A 19,579-nucleotide genomic window follows, 5' to 3' on the forward strand; every position below is an offset into this window, starting at 1 on the left:
GAGAGAGAGAGAGAGAGAGAGAGAGAGAGAGAGAGAGAGAGAGAGAGCAGAAGAAAGGGAGACTCGATTGCATTTATTGTGATGAAGATTTGCATGGTTGACTTGAGGGCGGGCATGAGAAAAACAAGCATAAACTGTTCACAGAAGCGGGTTTCAAGTGCACTGGATATAAAATAGATAAAAGTTTTTCAAAACTCGTCCCTTGAGAAATCAACGAAGAAGCAGCTGAAGCAATAGTAGGAAGCAGCTTCAAGTTTTACCAACACAAAATACACACACACAATAATTCCAATCCACTGCAAAAGTTAAATAATTAAGGTAAATTTAAGTGGTGGCTGTTTGTTAAATATAGGGATCACATGTTTACGACTTGTATTCAGTTTATAATTTATTTACCCTTTCCGAAAGCCATTGCCAACAACGACATTGTACAACTTCGAATCAAATATTTAAAGCGCCTCAGCAAAAGTACGATATACATGTGTGTGTGTAGAACGTCGAATGAGATATTTTCATTTCAATTTGTTCATATTGGAAAATTTATAACCACAGAGATCAACATTTGTTAACGGATGACATAAAGTCGCCAGTACTGTGAACACTTTAGGAAGAAAATGATTTAATAATTTTTTTAATTCCATCATTTCAAAATAATTTGCAGTGTCTTTAATTGATATATTTTATTGATCAAACATGTTGCCGCCCATTCATAGCGATAGCGGAAAATTTAAACGAATGGTAAATTCTTTGTTGTTCTGAACCATATGGCTCAAAATCACCAAATAGCCAGAAAATGAATTACCAGAATATATTGGTGTAAACTTGTTTTCAGCAAAATTGCAACATTTTTCTATTATTATAGAATGAACGCAGAGAACCCGTTCCCATGAATCGAACGGATTACGGTATTTTGTACCCTATCATTTCGCTGTATCCCCTTCCCACCACCTGAACATTTGGTTGTGCATGTTAAATAAATTCATTAAATATTTAAGCGATACGGATTGTGGGAGAGAAATAAACTCGAATTTTATCGATTAATAACTCCTTTTTACTTTTTGTCGTGTTCATTAATAAGACTCGGTTTGTAAATGGCGTGCTTCTTCGACATAAAATCATTGCCACATAACTCATTCCATGTCATATAGCACAACAATACACACACCGTGTGTGTATATATTTTGTATTTGTTAAGTGTGCTTTGTGCTCTGTCATGGGACTTCGTACCGACTATCCCTGTGCTTCGACCGGATATTTACCTGTGATTATGTTAATTATTCGGTTGTAGTATGAGTGTGATTTAATTGGAATCTCCAATCTCATTTCAATTCGATTTTCATTTCGTGACAGAACTTTTCATTTAATGATTGAATTGAATGCGGCTTACATCATTAAATTAGACTTTCATTATGTAACATATATGTGATTTGTATTCAAATCAACAATAAAATTAATTAGCTCCTTTTTGAATATACTTTTTGATACAAAATGTCATTTAAATTTTTGTCCATCGTCACAATTCAGATTTCATTACATATTTTAATGTTTCTGATGACTTAAGTGCAAAGTCGATAATTGGCTTTTCCGAATCGATTCGAGATTTCTACTGAAAATTCCGATTTGCCATGCGTCTTCCATTAAAATATATTTCACAGAAACCGTTGTTTTTGCAATTCGGATGCTGATGCATGCAATTGCTCTCTCCCAACATTCAAATTATGCACGTTAACATGACTGTTAATTGTTTTGGTTGAAGGCAACAACAACAACAAAAAAATAACATGTTCAACGAAAACGTGCGTAATTTGTCGATTCATTTAAGCACATCCGATTTGAATCCAATACGATTTAACGCAAACAAAAAAACCGAATATCATCCACAAAATGAACACAGAGATAGAGTGAGAATATAATTGGAATTGTACGAAAAAAGTCATTCTTGAAAATTAATTTGTTTTACTTAATTTAATTTAAAATCGAACTGATGAAATTCAATTTAAAATAATTATATGGCTTGAGTACAAAACCGGTAGCAATGATGACGTGCACTGTAGTAGTGTATGCATGTGTATTTGCGCGCGCTAAACAAAACAAAAGACCATTAAAAAGAGAGGACAAGAGAATGAAATATCTGGCATGCTCATGAGCACTGTGCGGTTGGATTTGGAACGGGGCAGCGTTTAAAATTGATTTTAAATCAATTTTTAAGCAATTAAACTTGTTTCGAATGTTTTGGGCGCGAGCATTTTCGTGTGTACATTGTACAATATTGTAAATGCATTTTATATATACCGTGCTATATAGTATATTTGCTTTTTCTCACGCGGGGTAAACGCTTACAATTTATATCCTGACCCGTTAGAGTTAAACGAGTCTAGTCGGAACCGATAGTGCGATTCAACTATTTACAAATTAAAAAAATATAGAAATCCTATATAATATACCACCAACAAAATGAATTGAATTGACTATATCGACCGACCAATATGGCATGAAATGGAGAAAATAAGTACACTGACACACACAAACACATACACTGCGAAATGGAAGGAATATACACTCCATCCGTTGCATTATGATTTTATGTGAATAAGTAATCATTATTTGTGTCGAAAGAATGAGGAAATCGTGCAAGTAACGTAATTAAACCTATTCGCATCATACAAATCGACTTAATACCACTGTTTTATCGAATTAAACTGGTTCATAGTGTAAGTATGAGCTCGACACAAATACTGTTTAGTAAAAAAAAAGAATCAATTTAATTTTGTTTTGTTCATTGGTTTGTTCCATTTGATTTTTTAGCCATTGCAAAAGAGTGTATGTGTGTGTACGAGTGCGATAATTGGTCGGCATTGTTTTTTATCTTCTCCTTCGGCTCCAACTTTTAGAATTCATTCTCGTTTATATAACTTTTACAGTGTTTTGATGTGATTTGTGTTGGGTATATTCTCCCCCCATTCGCTTCAAAGGAAAACAAAACAATATTCATTATTTTGATTACTTTGGTTGTGATCAGTTTTGCACGCAGCCAGCTCAACAGTACACATACAGAGTATATATAATATAAATTACCGCTAGTCTCGCCTGACGAACAATTTTTGGGTTTTATCGTTCTTCCACTTAAACTTCAAACCCAAATTAAAAGTCATTTATTTTATTGTTTCTTTCTCATTCCCTTGAAATTCGTGCCATTTTTACGAATTTTTGCTCAGTTTTTTATTTTCAATTACCACAAAAATCGAGCTTGACTAAAAGCAAGACATCATCGTTGGGCCAAAGCTTTGGGTGAAATGAACGTTAACGTAATTAACTGAGATTATACTATATTTCAAAAAAAAAAATAAAAATGTAGAGACGTTATTATCAGCAACTGTCATCGTTCATGCAAAATGACAGAGTGAGATAATCATCCGTAGCTAAGTCGAATTGAATCACATTTTGTAGATGAATTTTCGTTGTTTAACATGACGACGAACTGTTGAAAATTATTATTAAGAGCCATTTTCTGTTTGACGCTAATCACATGACGAATTTCATGTTTTTCGTGGCTCCACGAGATGTTTCGATGCAATTTTAGTGTATTACAAGAGTCAATGTACAGCATGCACGTGTGCTTGTGTGCGGCCGTACTATATGACTAATTTCAAATTCAACGCAATATTTCCTGCTAATTCGCAAAATTCCTCATAAAAGGTTCTCGCTCTCTCTGTGTTGTCGTTCTCAGTTTTACGGGTGTGCGCTGTTGTTGCTGCCAAAGTCGTTAAACTAAGCCTAGTGTGGCAGACTCATCGAGTGCTACAATGTCTTCGACGAATATGGTATGTGTATATTGTCGGTACACATTGCATATAGACTTTATATTTACGTATCGGTCAGTAGAAAATATGCGTCATTTTTGGTTCAATGCACTTTGTGTCCGTTCTGCTTTTCGGTTTTTCGACTTGCATGTATATTTACCACATAAATTCTATGGAACATAGATGAATTTTTGTGTGCCTTGTAGAAAAATACACAAAATTCAAGGGCATTTCTTTCCCATCGAAGATATAGATATATATATATATTTTCTCTGTTGAAAAGAATCATTCCGAACTTCTATTGAACATCACCGACGATAAAAAGGAAGTTTAGAGCATTGGCAGTAATTGCAATCTAAATATCACAAAATAAAATAAAAGAAATCTAAGCACTAAACATACACTTGGATATGATCTCATTCTCAATTGCAAACGACTGTTTTCATTTCGATTGGGATTAAGATTATCTCTATGACTATGGTTATACCATTTTTGCCTCTTCTTTTCCATTCTGTTTCCGAATACGCTGTCGGCCCCGAAAATATGGGATAAGAAGAAATGGCCGCATTTTGAAAATTACAGTTTGTGAATTGGAAGCGACGATCAGCCATAAATTTTCAAGTCTATTAAAGAGTGCAATTTTATCGATTAAATAAATCATAGCCTATGGAGAAGTTTTTAATGTAAATTTATGTGGCTTTTTTTGCAGCACAACGCTTTTTCTCCTTTTTTTGCAATTCCATCACACACTATCGTGTACTACACATTGTAATTATCTTATCACATTTGTGATAGCACCCATTTGGCTTATACATGTGAGCAAATGTGTGTATGGTTGTATGTTGTATGCAATGCGTCGAGGATCTATGTATTTTTACCGGATTATCAAATCAAACATGTATAGTATATTACCATGTGAATGAGGCGGGCCGGCTGAATGCGACGGCATAAAACGGCTTTATAAATCTTTTATTCGCCAACATTGTTTTTGGCATACACACGGGAAAACAAAAAAGAGAACAGCGGAGACGGATTGAACAACATACAGACCAAGCAAAGTTAATCAGTATTGGTCGGTGATTCACAACAATGAAAGCAATAATTTTATCATTCCCCGTGCAATGAATACTACCGCTTAAATGCAAAAACATATGATCGAACACAATATTCACGACTCTATGCTCTGTATCTCTATCTCACTTATACATATGCCCATCATAGCTCTCTCTTCACTTATTTTTTTTCGCACATTAGTACTTTATTTGTGCGATTTATCAGCGAAACGTATCAAGAAATTGTAATGAAATAGATTAAGTGAATTATTGTTCACACAGCGACAACAATTTGCGTCAAACAATATTCCAATTCAAACTATTTCCCGTGTATGCGGTTGTTTTTTTTTCTCTCTCTCTCTGTTGTGTATACCTTTTTTCAGTTTGCTTTTTATTGCTGAGAAAAATATCGTTGTCATTCCTATAAAATTCTCGTTATTGTTTGGAAACGGGCGATATATTCTTGAATAGAGCAAGAGCACGACCGATCCACAGGTAATATGTGTTTTATGGAGGCGAATAAAAGCGCATATACATAGAGAGAACGAGACATCCAAACCGAACACAACTGAAGACCATTGTTCATCTGCCTCTCTTTCTGTGCTCTGTGAATGGCACAAAATCAAACACCACAGTGCTGAAAAGGATAGTCGTGTTCACAAAAAAGACGGAAAAAATGAATTCAAAATCGACTATGCCATGAGAGTAATATCGGCACACATCCACATCACACACACACACACACTCAGACACTCACATTCGAATTCAGTTTGGAACACATTTAAAACACATTCCTGTACATAAATGTCGTTTTAAACACACTTTTAGGTAGATATCGGTGTCACAATAAATTCGATTGGCATGAAAGAGAAAACGACACATCAAAAGACGATGAAAGAAAAAAAAAGTACACAAAAAATGAAGACGAAAAGGGAAAAGAAGAAGAGTCGACAAGCAGTATAGATTGTGGATAAATACACATATTGGCACAATAATGGCTGTGAACGGAGTGAACGAGAGAGAGAGAGAGAAGGAGAAGAAGGGAAAAAACTCCGTGTTTAAAACTGAATATTATATTATGCATCGAAGCGAGCAACCGGTTTCATTGTGTATTCCTGTGTCTGTTTGGTATTTTTTTTATTCATTCGTTCTCTTTGTCTCTTTTCGATATGTTCTCCGATACTCTTCAATACGATGGAATCGTTCTTCGGATATATCGGTTTCGTCGTTGATTTTTCAACTTTTCGGCTTGGCATTCAATCCGTTTCAAAAATGGTTGTAGTATTTCTTCTTTATCATACATGATATATCTACTCGCTTATTCTTCGAATTTCTCGTTGGCTGGCAAAAAAAAATCTGATATGAACTACAACAACAACAACCAAAACGAAATGCACATGACTAACGATCAGCATAATATGCATTTGCAAGAATATAATAAAAATATCAACAAGCCTGTTAAATGTACACCTTCTTCAATTCGATTACAATGTAGTTTATGCAATAAATGCACTCTCAACACTCACTCTCTTTCTCTCATTCAATCTCTGCCATGCCATGCCATACCATACCGACAATCTCGAAAACTTCACATGGTCAACATATAACAAGACATTTAATGGAAACAGAGCGTTCGGTCAGTTTCCGAACCGAAAGCATTGGCCCAAATTCAAGCACACATAATCACAGAGAGGGAGAAAATGAGAGAAGAAAAATAGATTTTTATTCGATGTGAAGTAGAAATAACAACGATTCCATTGGCATTATTAGAAATAACAATGTTCGACATCTCATTCGTAAATTGAATTATTTCGTCTGATTGATTTTGTGATATGCTGCTGCTGAATGCTTAGTTCAAGAGTATACCACTCTAAACAATACATATTGCTCGATTGCTCAAGTTTCGATTCAAATTTCCTTGCCAATTCAAAAGATTGTATTTACTCTCTCTCTTTCTCTCTCTCTCTTGCTCTCTCTCTCATTCTGCTTTTTTTCGTTCCATTCGTTTTCGTCCGTATTAGTTGCAAAACGCATACTTTTTTTTTCTATTTGATTCAAACAGCATTACCCGAGGCATCGAAACTTGAAGTTTTCCGAAATTATTAGTTTCATTTAAAATATTCTCTTCGTCGAATACACGAAACACAAATAGAAAATAATTTAGAAAAAAATGAAAATAACGAAAAAAAAAATTGAAGGCAAAATCATACACGAAATTCTTATAATTAAAAACGCATTAAGAAGCATCGAAACCTGCGGCCGTCAAAGTTGAGGTAGTTTATATTGGTGTTTCAGACACACATACATACCGACACCGAAACTATATACACACACGGAATACCACAATAATACTATAATTTTCTTTTTCGGTCAACCATATTATATTCGTGGTTTTGGCCGTAATTGCTCCTTCGTGAATTCGACTTCATTAACATTGTAACAATGAGGTTTTATGTGCAATTACAACTGCCTCTATAAATCTCGGTACTTCAAGTTTGTGTGAGAGCGACTAACTTAACTTGCTTAGTTTTTCCATTGGATTTCAGACAAACGTGCATCGTACGATCGACGATAGCTTCGGCAATCTATTGAGTTGTTGTTTCTGCAGCAATGCCCATTTTTACAATGGTAATTGCATCACAATGATGCTAAAGTGACAAAATGATTGAATACCGATAAGAATTTATTCAAACGATATTCTACTTATGTTTGTATTTAAATTAATTAAAAATTCACACTTGATACTGTGTATGCATAAATCCAAAGGGCATTAGCTACGTATAGATTCAAGTTTCGAACATTTAAAATGATTACTCCTATTTTCTTCTCGTCTGCGTGATCAGATCATTATCAGTTTAAACATTTCAAACCGAAAAAACTGCTTTTGTATTCGTTTTTTTTTCTAATCGCGACACAGAACACTGCGCACGAGAGATTGTTTTTTATTTCGATTTTGAATCGTTTTGGGTTTTATGTTTGTATATACAAGCGCGCGCTCATTTTCAGACTTCGGTTAAATGCTCACGACTTTTAACTACATTATTTTACCTTTTCCCCCCAAAGCTATAATTATGCTTAGTCAGCATTCTTTCAAAAGGTCTTCTTGGCGCAAAATACTCGATACATGATTTGCTCTCTGTGACATCACCGCCACCATCATTACAACGCGCAATTCAAACGTGAAGACGAGCTTCGGCGTGCGCTCACTCTTTTGCATATATCTGACAACGAATATCAGTCGTATCTTTGCATCGGCACATACACACATTTACAGTGCAATTTTTTTACAGCGATGAAAATCCTTTGGCTATCAATGTGTGGTTGCGTTGCCATATTTCTGAACCACATTCACTCACTTCGAACAAATTATACGAACGAAGATGAAAAAAAAATAACAAAACAATAAAATTATTTATGCAAACAACAGACGTATACCAGCAGATTTGAATTATGCAAAAGTCTGAACCATGTTCGTATAATTAAAGGTGAACACTGAGCACACCAAGCCAATGGCTGAAGAACACGTTGTGTCTCGATTAACACCTGTTTTACTGCAAGGCTTCGAAATGGATTGATGGAACTGGATGGATTTGTGTAAACTCCGTGTCTCTGTCTCCATTTAAATTGATCTGGTCACATTGCATCAGTAAATTAACTCAACGCGTCTTCAAGAAGACATTTTAATTTCAAGACTTGTCTTGAGAATATTGGCAAATTTTTTCAATTTAATTGAACATATAAATAATGTTTAAGGTTGCCCAATTAAAGTTATTAACGTTAACACTTCAACTCTGACTTAATTGATTTTATTGCAATTATGGTTACGCAATGAAAAAAAAAAACTTTCGAAAGTTTTCTACACATAAAACCAAAGTGAATGCCTTGTATTGTATTATGCTTTTCATAGAAACCTGATATTTTCCAGCCACAACAAATGTCATGAATTGGCCCAATTGAAAATTACTTAAAGTAATAAATCGATTTAGTTTTATGAAGCAATTTCGAAAATGGTTTTCCAATGGCATGCACAATATAACTTGAATTGGTTTCAAATCGCCAATTAAAATTTAATTCAATAAAATGCCTCAAAATTCGATTTCATTACACACACACATTAATGAAAGCATGGTTCCCACAAAACAAAATATATACGTATGAATAGATAAAAGTTTGAACAAGAAATGTTGTCGACAATCGATTTGCCGTTTTAATTGAGTGACGATGTGAAAAAGTGCCATATTTGATCAAAATTCCATTGAAACCTTTGCTCTGTGTCTCTTTGTCCCCGTTATTAAACACAAGCGTTCCCATTCAAACCGTACATGACAACGCATTTACTACGTTTCGTTGACTTGGTGTTTTTTCCCTGCGATTTAATGAATCGATAAATTCAAACAATAAACAATGATCACATATCCAACCACAAATCACGATTTCCAACAAAATCGATGGAATTGAACTTGTGGCTCATTTTTTCGATGACACACTTTATCTTCTTGATTGAGTAAAGTGCGTCTTTACTTCTTCAAGTACCGAGGGAACAAGAGTGAGAAAGAAAGAGAGCAAACAACCATTTCTACTTCGTTAGTCTTGTCAGACTCAGTTCGAGTTTTTTCCCTCTCTTTTTCAGACTTGTTCTGTTCCTAGAAATTCCGAAAAAAAATGTTCAAAAGCGGTCATCATTCAACTCTATTGCCGGGTCAATCGAACTTCCTTCGCTATATGTACTGCAACACTTGAAGCGAATGGGTATGTGTATGAGTTTATTTCGTTTAGCATCAGGAAGATGAAAGTTAAAGTTTCTAGTTTCGAAAATTACATTTTGCATATCACAAGTGAAGAGAATTTTCAAGCTTTTTCTCTCACACAACCCACAAAAGTCGATTATTATTGCTATTTTTTTTATATTCAGTTGCCATATACCACCAACCATATATTGTACTTTGCCAATTAATAAACACACTTCACATAAACCGTTTATCGTTCGTTAAAAACCAATTACCAACAAATTTCGAAAATTTTCACTTTGTGAAAACTTCATGCAATTGTATAGACTCATTCTCTTTGCCAACGACGACAACGTTGATGGTGAGGCTGACGACGGCGATGGATCGTTTTTGATAAACACAAAGAAAGAGAAAGAGAGAAAATTGTTGGTTAGGAAAATTATGTTTCTGTCTGCAGCAATTTTCATTTTGCATCTTTCGTGTGTGAGTGTGTGTGTGTGTCGGTCGACTAATGGCAAAGATTGCCAGTGACGCATTATGCTCTCCTTTTAAACGGTACAGTTGATGTTGTTGGCATCATACATCATGATGTTTTTCTAAACACATTTGATTTTTAGTGCATTCCTCAAGGCAATTTAAATACGTACACATATTTTATATATATATTTTTCAAAGACTTTTATAGCGACTCAGGGTATATATTTGTACATGGCGGTCATTTATTTAAACGTTCAATTTATTACTGCAATGGGTGGGCCCCACACAACGACAAAGCATTCATTTCTCTCTCTCGCTCTCTCACACACACTCTATTTGAAAGGCAAAACATTGAATACCACACCGCTAGAATTGAAACAAAATAATATTGTGTGATCAGACATTTAAATTTAATGCATGGTTTCCAAAAAAAGTTAAAAAAGATATTTGAAAAAAAAAAAACGAAATGAAAAGTTTGTTGAATAGAAGCAATAGTCTAATAGAAATATCAAAATTCACCACCGAGTTTGTTATAAATGACTAACAATTTATTTATTAAAATATTTGAATGATCATATCAAAGTGTGTGGAAAGTAACACTTGATCAATCGTTTTTAATTATATTTTCCCTAACGCAGTGACAATCACAGCAGATTTTAATCAAATTTTGTAGATTTTCTTTTACTTGTTAGCGAAAATATTTTGAAACGAATTTTCTCATTGTTAATCAATTTTCTTTCTAATATGATTTGCTTTGTTTTGGTTTCCTTGATTTAATGTTATCAGCTCGATTTTATTCTCGATATGACAAGAAGGCTGTGTGAGTGAATAAAAGTGGAGTGTCTAAGAAAAAAGGAGCAAACGAGACTGATACGAATAAAGAGAATAGAGAGAGATATCAGTGTTCGCTACGATGTCGGGCTCTTGGCTTATATTCATGTGCGTCTGTGTTCAAAACCATATGAGGAGCTCGTTTAGTTAAACAGTTTTTTGCCTTTGGCACTTCTGTCTTTACTGCATTTTCAAGTATATGTTGCTGTTCTTTCCTTTTATATTCATTTCATTTTTGCTCTTTCGCGCGCGTACGCTTTTGAAGTGGTTTTTTGATATGTTAGATAATGAACATCTAATAATGTTAACTTGTGTGTATTATTAATGTTGTTTTTCAATGCACTCAACATACTCACGTAACATGCATACTGCACAGCCGTCGCACTTCCTCTGCTCAGTCGGAACGATAGACTTCAAATAAGCGAATTATCAAATTATACTTTGTATGTTGATGGCAACTTTAGACTTTTTAGCCTTTCAACAAGAGAGAGAAAAAGCAAGAGAAGGGGAGTGAACATTTTTGCATTCCTCCGACTCCAACTCTTTTTAAGTTTTGCTCACATATTATAAAGCATTTGTAATTTTACTGCTTTTTGCTAAACCGAGAGGCACTTTCATTTTAAACTAAATACATATGAAGCTTGTAACGAGACAATATGTGCGATGAGAAGTAAATGATGCGAAAATCTGACTTTTTGTTGACACTTACTCATTCCCTGATGAGACCCTTTGCTTCTCAATCACTCACACTCGTTTCTCAATTTTCTTGCTTTTGTCACATTGCAATTTAATATCTTTTAAACTCTTGCGCGCGTGTGTGTGTGTGGTATTTTATTCTCAAAGTAAATGGAATTTCTGTGATATTTCGTGTATAACACCCATATCATGAGGGCACACCACACATATCATACGCGTCGCGAATTTTCATTGGCTGTTATTATTGGATTTATTTATGCTATCAAAATAATTCATTACATTATCCACGTTTTAAATGAAGAAACTATACAAGCCAAAACCTATTGATTTTATTTGTGAAAAGAAGAAAAAGAGCAAAGGTAAGAACATGAGTCACATGTACATTTCACCTTTTGAAACCAACTTTTGCCTCACCTTCAAACTAAATCAGTATATCGAAGCCAAGTTGGCTTTAGCTCATTTTGTTTGACGCCAAACCATAATACAACGCCCTTTTCGTATGTATTCGTTATAATTTGGCATTCATTTTCATCCATCACAGAAATAATTTATAAATTATATCAACTACTTTTGATGTAACCGTATGTATTTTCGTTTTTCGGATGATTTGTGTACAAAAACTTAATTTCCGATATTTGTAAGATAGAAAAGTGATCTGGCAGAGAAATGAGCGTGCAAAAGCTTGAATATATTTGCACACGATGTAATAAGGTGCAATTCACCGCCTTTTCTCACCTTTAAACACCTTCTATCACGTTATACGCTGAAAGGGATTTTTCAATTTAAAAAAGACACAACAAAATAATAGAATGCAAACACAGAGAGAAATACTTTGAAAATAATGAAGAAGTAATTTTCTAACAAGTGCATATAGTTGCACGAACGAATAAGAAGAAGAAAAAAAACACTGCAAAATGTTAATAGTCTATGTACTGATTTTTCATTTCATTACGTCAATGTTGCAATAATTGTTTTTCTTTGATACATACTACATTGAGTATTGCCTTTGGGTGATTTAAGACCTTGAAGATATATTTTTCGTTGAAAAGCGCTTCAAAAATAATAAAGAACGGCTACCATAATAACAATAATAACAATATTAATAAAAGCAATAAATACGCCAGTAGAACACTGGCGGCGTTTACACATGAAATGGCCAAGCGAGGATATTAAAGTAGCTTTTATTGGTCTCTTGAGCGATTTAAATCGCGCATACAGAGACGAGACGCTCTTCACATACATGCAAAACGACGTCAAAAATGGTTTTGGCAAAGTAGCGTCGTGTTGAATTGGCCACTTTGAAAACCGATTTATTTGCAACTGATTAACACACAACATGCGAATGAAAAGTGGTTTTAATCGATATGTTGCCACAATTCAATGATATTTTAATGTTCGCATTTTTTGCTGCCTCCACCACATCATTGTGACCAACGAACGACCACTTGCTGTGCATGTGTGTTTGTGTGTGAGAGAGTTTTTTGGACATTAAATGACTTTAAGCATCATTTTTAAAAATTTAATTTAAATATTGATATTATTTCTGCTTACCAAACAAACGATTCTTTCAACGATCGAAGTTATTTCATTTCATTTGTGTTTGTTTTTTTTTGTTCTGTTTCATTTTCGATTGAACCTTTTTGAGTGCGTCATGTTGAGTTGATTGCAGCCACCAAAAAGGACAATATCTGCGGTTTTAATTGCGTACATCCAATTTATTTGTTTTGATGTGCAATTCTATAGAATTGCAAAAAAAATTATTTAATTCAAACAATTGCCTGATTTCAAATCTACAACTTAAAACGTCCGGAATATTTATGTTTTATTTTTATATGTTTGTTCCGCTGCATATATGTATATTGATTTTGCGCTCCCAGATGCTCGGGGGAAATGAGTTTCACAACTATAATATTTTCATGAGATTCAATCATTTGTGTATTCGAAACATTCAAATAAAATGGCGCAAAAGAAACAATTCAATTAAATAAAATGCTCGAATCAGCACGCATCTGTTTTTGTATATTGCCATTTTTTTCTCTCTCTTTCGATTATATCGCATATGACGAACGTATAATGGCAGACTATGCTATACTGTTGTTGTTTTCTGCTTGAAATCTAATTGAATTAAATATGCACAATGAATTAGTAGTTTTGTTAAATAAACGTAATGAAACAATATATGAAAAACAATAGGGAGCTGTGGTGAATGTTTTTGTTTTCATTGTGTTTGATTGGGACAACGTAACAACAAAAAAAAACCATCAAATTGACATTGATCAAATTATTATTTACTTGCTGTTCTGCATTTTTAGGTTGATTGGTCAATTGGACTAGGTAAAAAAGGTGCACATGAATGAACAAAAAAAAAACAAGTTGTTCACATCAAAGATTTAAATAATAAAATATTATTCATAAAATGGCTAATTCAATCATACGCTCCAATTATGAAAACACATGGGCATCATCAAATGGACATGAAACTGTAGAATATTTTGTGCTTTTATTTGTTTCATTGCATTTTACCCCCAATAGATTTGTTCAATGAGCTGTTGAGTTTCCCCTTCTCTCGCTTGCTCATTTGAATGACTGCACAAAAAGCGGATTGATTTGGCTATAGAGTATCAGCAATTTATAATAATTAATTGAACTAGACAATGAACACAAAAGTTCATTATGTGTAAAAGAATGCAAAATAACAAAAAAAAAAAAAAAAAAAAAACAAATCAACTATAATATTATAAAATATTATAAACGCCTCAAAGACCTGTTCTTGAGCAAGGTGTGAAAAACCGAAAGAAAAAGCCAAAGAAGAAAGATTTAAGTGAGTTTTGAACGTAATTTAATGATAAATATATTTTTCAAAAAAACACACGAAATTAACACGTAAACGAAGTCTTCATAAAATTGAAACAAGCATGTGGAAAAAGATCGAAAAACTGAGCTATACTATGAGGAGTGAAAAAAACTATCATAGATGAAACAAAAACTGCTCACGTCATTCCATTTAATTATATGGCTTTTTAAATTAATAATATCAGGTGTCAGAAGTATGTGTGTGTGTTTTTTTCATAACAAATGCTTTAGCATATGGGGTTTTTATGTTGGTGTTTTTTTTTTCTGTGTCTGCCAGCTGTGTGATGGCTGACAAACACAACGCAGCGCTTGTTAATCTAAAAAAAAGTTGTTGCTAATCTCTTTTCATATGTTTCTCTAAGTATACATATACCATGGTATGTGTGCAGGCTTTTTGCTATGTATCGCTATCGGTTAATATTATTGAATTAACACATATAATCCTTGGTCGAACTGAATGACTGCAAGACAGAATTCGGACTGTTTTACTTTAGTATATTTTAACGAAAATATAATTAATTTACTAAAAGGCCAGTTTGATGGCACATACACAAAAATAACAAACAAAAAATCAAATCGAATAAAAAAGAAATCTAAAAATAAACACTTCAAAATACACTGAGCGAAAGAGATTTACAACGAAGGAGTGTCGTGCGAATTGCGATTTGTGTTTGTATTTCTTTGAGATATATTCTAATCGAAAATCGACTGTTAACGTTTAAAAAGCAAACAAGGAAGCAAATAAATTTAAGCTTGAAAGATGACAAAAAAAGCACAGCGCAGAGATAATGTGCGATCCCATAAAGATTGCAAAGTGGCAACGACGACGGCTTACGACAAAAATCAGCACATACATCTTTTAAAAAAAAAACAGCCGCGATGCATGTGTTCCTTCTTTAAATTTATATTTATTTAGACATCAAATTATTCGCAATCTAATTCGTCGCTTGTGTTCGAAAAAGAAATGATAGATAAAGAGAAATTGTACTGATTATTCAAACATTTTTTGGATGAAAAATGGCCCAATGACTCACCATTCCAAATGTATGATAAATTATCAATTTGCATGCAAGCCAACGTACAGACAAAAAATGAAAAAAAAAATATTATGATTTTTTGATGTCCCAGCACGTCACTTCAAAAAAACCTTCATTTTAAATTGGAGTCACCAAAAGAATGAACGAGGGAATCAGGTACCTAGCCGGTTTAAGTTCATTTATGCAATGTTTACGTCAAATGGACATCGGGCGTTGTATAAACGTGTTTACTCAGTCACTTTCAGGCATTTGCCACGAATTTATTATTTCAGTGGCAAAAGAAAAGGGCGTTTTCAAAGTGTTCGAAGTTTTTTCAATGTAGCGCTCAATCGGAGACTTTGAGATATTGAGAAAAAGTAACGCTTTGCTTTCTTAATACTCACAAATTTATTTTCTCACTTTGCATTGAGGTGCACTCACTCACTTTTTGCATCTTTTTCGTTTTCAAGTTGTTTGTTTGTTTGTTTTTTTATCATTGTAGAGCAATGGTGCTCTCTTTCTTGTGCACTCAACTGGCTGAATCAACGAACATTGATTTTAAGAAGACATTAATCCTTAGATCGAATTGGCAAGTTTTGTTTATGAAACGAAATGTCCCACACAAAATAAAATATTTTAATATGTAATCTAAACAGTATGCTACACCCAATCACCTTTCAATAAATAGCTAGTTTAAGCGCTTATTCTCAACGAAATACAGATACAGGGTATTCCAACATATTCGTTTTGTTATTAATTTTGTATCTATCAAATGAAAATGTAAAATGTTGTAGAGTAAAGATATTTGTTTTGATTAAAAAGAAAACTTTGGTAAACTTCTTATTTTGGCGCACCCTATATGTATGCATAGCGATTATGAGTCTAGGGTCTATACATCCACATCAATTGCATAATCCTTCATAATTGAATTTTAATCAGCATTCATTCGGTACTTTTTTACCTTTAAAATCGCTTATGAAAATAATAAGCATATTTTCGAAAAATTGATTGCTATTCATTAAATTAGATAGACTAATGTTTACTAACAAACTTATAATATACTCAATGATCAAAACCGCATTATCCACTGCCGTGGCTTCGGTTCATGCGTTTACCCACTATGTATGAAACATGGCAATTATTTATAATTGTTCAATTTAAACTGACAATTCTATTTGCTAGCACGTTGCGAGCATAAGCCACTTACGTGTAAGCTCGCGCTGGCGCATACACACTAGTAAGTGCCAGCAAGAGTGTGTGTGAGAGAGAAATCTCATTGAAACCTAACTACAAACGAATGAACGTGGTAAAGAATTGCAAAAAAAATAATACACACAGTTTCCGACCGCGAAAAAAAAACACATGAAAAATACAATCTTTTAATTAAATAAAATTGAAAACAGGTTCTGAACGAGCAACAAAAATTTAATTAATTAATTTCAATTCTTTCGCGCGCTATAAATAAAGAGCACATTACATGCCGCGCTGCGTTCAATATGAGTGTATATGAGCGTAAACGAGAAAAAGAATCGGACGTTGTTTTTATTTTCTCTCACTGTGAGTCGAACGATGGCGTGAGATCGACCATTGAAGACTGAGGAACTGACAGAATTGAATAACAACAACAAAAAAAGTACGGCACAATACAAAATGCACGAAACAACAACAACATCACACTATAATTGATTACCTCGAAGAGATCTCGGCTTATTGATAACTGTCCAATGCACAGATATATGCCAGTCCATTTGAGTTACGTGTTATTACATTTTCATTATGTGAAATCAATAAATTGAACCAATTTATAAAGTATATATGCGAATTTATGTGCGCATCAACCATTCATTTAATTAAAAATCGTGTTTTATTCTTCTCGTTTTTATTTTTAAATACAAACAAAAACTCATTTAAGAATGTAATGCGAAGAGAGTTTTTATTGAACTCGTAAATATATGAAATATATGTTATTGGTTTTTAGTGATGTTTCGGATAACAAATAGCCCACTACGAAAAACCCACACTTAAAATATTGACTGTGATGCGTGTAATGAAGTGCGCATTTCCGGCGGAGATTCTCCGCTAAATGCAAAAACTATTGACGTACTTGAATGTATACATTTTTCGAGTTAATTGCTCTAATAGCGGCTTCAAAACGACGGTTTTATGGATGCAAAAAATGAAAACAAATGCTTGATTATTCATGAGAAAGCATAAAATATTACCCCGAAAAAGCGAAAGAAAAAGAATTGTATGAATAAAGTAGTTTTAGTTTTGTTTGCAACATAATGTTGATGTACGAAGTTATTTTGACGTTTTTTTTCTGTTTCTTTCCAGGTGGGTGCCACTCAGTCTCTCTTTTTCTGCCCGGTTATCAATTATTGAGAAATGAAGTGCAATTACGAATGATGATGAATTAATTTGTTGAAAGGGTTGAAAACCACTCATCCGTTATCCATGGTAAAATTTTACACCACTTTTTGAAAAAACCAACAACATTCGGCATATGTTTCGTTATCCACCAATTATATTTGTTGAAGCTATACAAAGCATACATATTAAAATACCACACCAACCTACAAAAAAGGAATAAAAACAATACTATGTCGAATGTGAGCCAAAAAATATGAAAACACAACAACAACGAACAACAGCACTAGCATTTTCAGTTATGGAAAATTCAAAAATCATGTTGATGCAAAAGGACGACGACGACGTTCATTGCCTGTAAATGAAAAGAGTAAACACGCACCAACATCCAAACATCGGTTGCTTGTTTACGATGAAATTAAATTCCATTTGCTTAATTAATTAAATAAAAATGTAATAGATGAAAATTTTCCGGCAGATTAATATATTACTACATAGTAATTATATTAATGAAAAACATAACTAAAATGATAAAATGATTCATTTCGTCTACATATATGTTGCATTGAATTTAATTTCGGAAATGGCACATAAAATCGATTTAATGGGTCGTTTCATGATTTTTCGAATTCAATATATGTATGGATGTGCATGAATGTGTGTGTGTCTGTATGTGTAATATGTTCTGTACTTCTGTGAAGAGTTTCACTACTTGAACAGTGCATATGGAGAATAAACGAATGAAAATAACGAACGGAGAGAGAGACGGCCAAACCAAAATACTTCTAATCTATCCATCTATGGGCTCGTACACTCAATTTGCGTTAATTTAAACACTTCCATGCATTTGCACCCAAATCGATTGAGTTAATTGATAACAGCCCATAAAGCCCTCTTTTTGTTGAACAGTCCACATACTTTGTTCTCAGTTTCTTTTTGAATGCATGCATATAAACCTCTTTTCAGGCACCATTCAACATACGCCTTGATTATTTCATTACAGCATGATTTTAATTTAATACTTTTATGAAAAACCGCTTCATTTTCCGCACTCTCAATTTCTCTTTCTCTTCGTATGTCACACGCAAAATCACGTTTTTATGGGTACTTAATAAGCGATTAATCGGATTGAATTCCATTTTTTTTAAAGCAGTGAGATTATAATTATTCGACAGCTTCGTACTACGAAAACGATGCACAATGCTTTCTTTAATGCAATCCAAATTTTTCAACACGATTATAAATGCTTGGAATATAACCTGTTTGTTTTTGATAATCACATTTTAATGCGAAAGGTATGATGGCAGGAGTGAAAGACCACAAAATTCCGTTTAATCTTGTAAATACAAGTTTTTAGTCTAATTATAATGTCCCTGTTTTGTTCATTAACTGATTAAGCAAGCGTAAATTGTACAATTACATTTTCGTTGTACATATTTAAGCGATTTCTGCACTCATTTTGTCTGCAGTGGTATATGGAATCGCTGTAAGAGTACAACTCAATTGATCATTTTTTAATATATGCACACTTGAAAGACCTTTTTGTAAAATGTGTCAACATCAAAACAAGTTTACCCATTTTCTCTAGTCCTACGAAAAACTTGACCAACATTTTTGCGATAAAAAATAAAGTAATTATTCCAAATGTTGAGAATGTGCATTTCGATTGCAAACGAGTAATTCGAATGGAAGTTGAACGCAGAAAATAGAATTCAAACCCGAATTCATATTGTAGTTTTCTCGAGGAATGAGCTGTATGT

The 19,579-nt window shown here is 33.5% G+C and overlaps 1 protein-coding gene across 5 annotated transcripts in view; it reads left to right on the top strand.

Annotated features, from left to right (window-relative positions):
• LOC116337951 (LIM domain transcription factor LMO4) overlaps window positions 1-19,579 on the top strand; it is a 73,425-nt gene that overhangs the window by 22,650 nt on the left and 31,196 nt on the right. For 2 of the 5 annotated variants that reach the window (XM_031762940.1, XM_031762941.1), the window contains one exon: window positions 17,787-17,909. The exons of the other annotated variants lie outside the window; for them this stretch is intronic. The gene's annotated coding sequence lies outside the window, so the exon portion shown is untranslated. The remainder of the gene's footprint in view (window positions 1-17,786; window positions 17,910-19,579) is intronic. 5 annotated transcript variants of the gene reach the window in all.

Source organism: Contarinia nasturtii, unplaced genomic scaffold (assembly GCF_009176525.2).
Source record: "Contarinia nasturtii isolate CC-2019 unplaced genomic scaffold, AAFC_CNas_1.1 Cnas_scaffold_350, whole genome shotgun sequence".
Lineage (NCBI taxonomy): Eukaryota > Metazoa > Arthropoda > Insecta > Diptera > Cecidomyiidae > Contarinia > Contarinia nasturtii.